The sequence below is a fragment of the Camellia sinensis genome, chromosome 10, assembly GCF_055761805.1.
Source record: "Camellia sinensis isolate YWXY chromosome 10, ASM5576180v1, whole genome shotgun sequence".
Taxonomy (NCBI): domain Eukaryota; kingdom Viridiplantae; phylum Streptophyta; class Magnoliopsida; order Ericales; family Theaceae; genus Camellia; species Camellia sinensis.
In genome coordinates this window covers 135787025-135791356 of record NC_138970.1, presented here as the reverse complement: position 1 = coordinate 135791356, position 4332 = coordinate 135787025, and the positions used below count along the sequence as shown (strand labels likewise).

The following is a 4332-nucleotide window of genomic DNA, read 5'->3' as shown; positions in this document are numbered from 1 at the left end:
AAAAATTAGAAACCAAACAAGGTGAATACTATTCTAATGATGGGTCCACCACTAACATGTATTTCCAGTACAATGCCGGATAGTAGATATGCAGCACATCAAATATATAGTGAAAATGATAGAAAAGGTTAAAAGCATATTGTTGAAAAATCTTTAAAATGTTTATAAAAATACAAAAAGTATTTTGAGATATGGGAAATACTTGTTAAGATAATAAATATTTTCACATTTTGTATTTTTTATTGAAAGCCTTTGAACTGTCATTTTCAAGAACCGAAAGAACCGAAAATGATAAAAATAATTTTTTTTTTATTTTATTTTAATTTATCTTTTGTATATATACCATTACTTTTGCTGAAAATTAAAAGGTATTAGCAGGGGCTAATAGTGAAGGAAAGAAGTTAGATAGGAAAATGGGATCATGTGGGTGCTACAGAAACTATCCATCCATTTTACTATCTATCAGCATTCCACACAAACCCCACGAGCACATCTAACCTCACCTCTTAAACCCCCCCTTGCCTTCTATTTCAACTCAACCTCATTTCATCTACTCTCTCTCTCTCTCTCTCTCTCTCTCTCTCATTTGTTTACTTGGGGAAGGTTGTTAAGAAAGGAAGGATGCACATGCACCCGTGAGTCAAAGCTCTTTGGCACGTGCCAGAGGTAGCATACACACAGTTCCAAAGAAAAGTACAAAACTCACACGTTTCAACCATTGTAGATCTTTTTATCTTATCGTCTATAAAAATGGGCTTAGAAGTTAGACAATGGCAAAGTGCACAGACCTCACTGATTCACCTGAGTCTCTCAGGTACGTTATCTTTGTTTTCTTTGTTTTTCAAGAGTTGGGCTATTTTGAGGCTTTTTTAGATTCATAAAAGACTTGGATTGATTTTGTTATGTTTCCATTTTTTTAAATTTTTTTTATTGTTTTGCAGATGAGTTATGGGGTGATAGAATTATTGAAGAGTATGATATATATGTAGATGTAGTCTGATCGACAACGGGTGAGTGGTTTCCTTGCTAGGCTTGTCAAGTGAACAGTCTTTCGCTATGAGCCTTTGTTTCGTTGTCTGTTCGACCTTGAATTTATGGTTGATATGAAAAAAAAAAAACCTAGTTAGAATCGATTTAAATTGTATGATATAACTTTAAATAACCTTTGATTAGATCAAAACCGATCAACTATAGTATTGGTTCGAAGATTTACGCGATACATGCTTGGCGTTCTGCTGAACTTCTCTGCCGACATGAACTTCCGTGCCATCTCTCTTTCACTCAGAATTCAATCTCGATCATGCTTATTTTTTCGTTTTAGAAGACTTCTAGTGTGACGATAAGTAACAGCCTGTTTAGATTCATACAAGGAGGAAAGAAAACACAATATTTTCTGTCCCAACTTAATCATTTATTCTCCTTTCCGATTCCCAAAAAGACTATAGTCATCTAGCTTAGGTTAGAATTCAGATACGTAGTTCAAGGTTTTAATAGCTCATTTTGATTCATATAAGAAGGAAAGAAAACAAAATCTTCTTTCTCCCAACTTAATGATTTATTTTCTATTTCGATTCCCAAAAGGACTGTAGTCATATAAATTAGGTCAAAATTCAGATATACCGTTCAAGGCTTTTTTTATTTTTTTGTCAGTTTGCATCATCTAGGTTCTTTTTATAATTATTTCGATCACCCTTAGCTTGTAGGTTAGATCTATTAATAAATAATGTCTTTGTCTTTACCAGATTAATCAGTTATTCATTGGATATCACATAACAAGATGAGTATATGGAAATTAATTTGCATTGCATGTAAGGAAAAACCAGTATGACTTACTTCTATGGCCTGAAAACTCTAGGTTTTTATATAACCATCAAGTGAGATTATCAAAGCCAAACAAGAAATGGAGGATGAACATTAACAACAATTAGGGGTTTCGGATATAAGTCCCTCATTAAATTAAAGAATTAGTACTTCTAACATAAGATGGTGATCTTTTTGAATTCATTCTCTGAATGCATTATTTTTATGAAGGAGCCTTGAACAAAATGATACGTTGTAATAGACCGAACAAAAAGATGGTTAACAGCACAGATAATGACCCAGTTTGGTGCAGTTTGTTATAAGTTGAAAACTGATAATTGGAAAATTATTCCTTCCCCTGGTTTTCAATAATCAGTTGTGAAAATTATTTTTACCCCGTAAACTGTAAGTAGAAGTTGTATCTAACACTCTATCACAGATTTTCAAAACAAAAAAGCAATAACCAACCCCAGATGCTGCACTAAACATGACTAATGATCTATTAAATTTTGGTGTATATTTAGATAGATTTTTACTTTTATTCTTTGTTAGATAGGCTGTATAGTTAGAAAGTTGGTTGATGCATAAGATGGTCTCTGCCTGTGTGTTCTATGAAGGATGACTGAGAAGAGGAATGTGAGGTAAAAGATCCAAGTGGGGACTCCTTGGTAGCATTTGAACACTGAGACATATGTAAGGTACATTTATTGAAGGACAACTAGCGCTGTAAAGTACAGTTAATTAGGACAACTAGGGCTGTTTGGCCGATATGGTTGCAAACTTGGGCCATAACCTTATGACAAGTGCTACTTACTGCGAATTTTCAAGAACACGACGATATTTTCTGCAGTGATTGGTTGTTGTTGGATGGTGCGTTTACTCAGCAACAGTCAATTAGTATAACATTAATATGTAAGAGTTTTAGAGATTAAATTTTTTAATTTTAAAAAGTAAAAATTTTATTGTAAAAAATATTTAGGGATCAATTTAGATCATCGTAAGGATAGTTCCTGAAAGGCAGTTCTAAAAAGTCAAAAATAAAAATGATAAAATTTTAAAAATGTTACTAATAAATACACTTTTAGGGATATAATAATTTGGTCCCCAAAAAATTTAGTTTTTAAGATAAAAATTTGGTTCCAAAAATATTTCATTCCTAAAAATAATTTTATCCCTAAATTTTAGTTTCCAAAACTTTAATTTTTATGTAGTGTAAGGTACAATTGTGTGGGGCTTAAAGTCACAATGAGGCCTTGTTTGGCATGCAATAGTTTTGGTTTAAATGTTAAAAGTTATTAAGAAAACTAGAAAGCCGGTAACTTATATAAAAAATTTAAAGATTTTATTTTCTCTATACTTTTTGCACATCTTTTTATAAAAAATCAAAATGTTCTTCCAAATATACTAAATTTTTTTTATCTCATATTTTAGCTAAAAAATTAAAAAATTACTAAAATAATATGTTCCCAAACGAAACCTAAAAGATATTTTTTTTCGAGTATAGATTAACTAAGTAGTTTTACCAATGCCTTGGATTAAACTAATAACCTAAAACTTTTTGATGCTTGTGGGGTACATAACGTATCAAAAAGTCTACCTTTCATGCCGGTAATTATCATATTAGTTATTTAAATACAGTCTAATTTCCATGAGTGTACTTTACAAAGATTTGTCCGCAATCCCACATGGGAACATGTATCGGAGGGGAACATAGAGGGACCATGAAAAGTTAGGTTCAATCAAGCAGGTGGAAAGACAAAGCCATAGGCACAATTTAAAGTGAAAAACATACCTGGTTCAGCATAAACTTGTCTACATCTTCAAGCGAGAGACAACAATTCATTGGAATTAGAATGATGCTATACAAACTCAGCAAACTTGGGTCTTCAAAAACTATGTTCCACATTCAAATACAATAATGTTAGAAATCATGAATTTAGACGCAGAAAAATACCAAGAAAATAAGTGAGTGTGTTGTTCAAATTCCAACTCTTCTATGACAAATATAGTAAATCTAAATCAACATTAATTTTTATTTTTTTTAAATTTTTTTCTATGTTTAGATTCTTGATCTCTAACATTACTTATTTCAAATATCTTCTATGTTAGAGGTGTCCTTTTCGAATAATGGTAATGATCATGTGGACGAGTTGGTCTCAGGCATAGTTCTAAAAACGGCCCTACGATCTCGAATATCCATATACATCTTGTCTATATATACACATTTATAAAAAAATAAAATAAAAATAAAAATAAAATGAAGAGGTCAGTGATGAACTAGAATGTATATATATATATATATATATCTTAGTCTATATATATAAACACATATTTTTAAAGGTCGAACTGAGAACGAATCTGAGGAAGAATAAGCAAGGACTGGTTATTTGACAATTCTTTGCATGGAAATCAATACCTTGTGATTACCACGTTTGGCAGATTCAAAAGGAAATCTCTTTGCCTCGGAAAAAGGAAATGGAATTCAATTCTCTCTTTCACCATTTCAGTTGCCTGAAGCTCAAGAAACAAACT

General features: G+C 31.6%; 1 long non-coding RNA gene across 1 annotated transcript; it reads left to right on the top strand.

Moving 5' to 3' along the window:
- The first annotated feature begins 553 nt into the window (after positions 1–553).
- Positions 554–1219, top strand: LOC114256230 (uncharacterized). Its single transcript, XR_003627116.2, has 2 exons — positions 554–814; positions 942–1219. It is a non-coding gene; the product is annotated as an uncharacterized LOC114256230 (long non-coding RNA).
- Positions 1220–4332: the final 3113 nt, after the last annotated feature.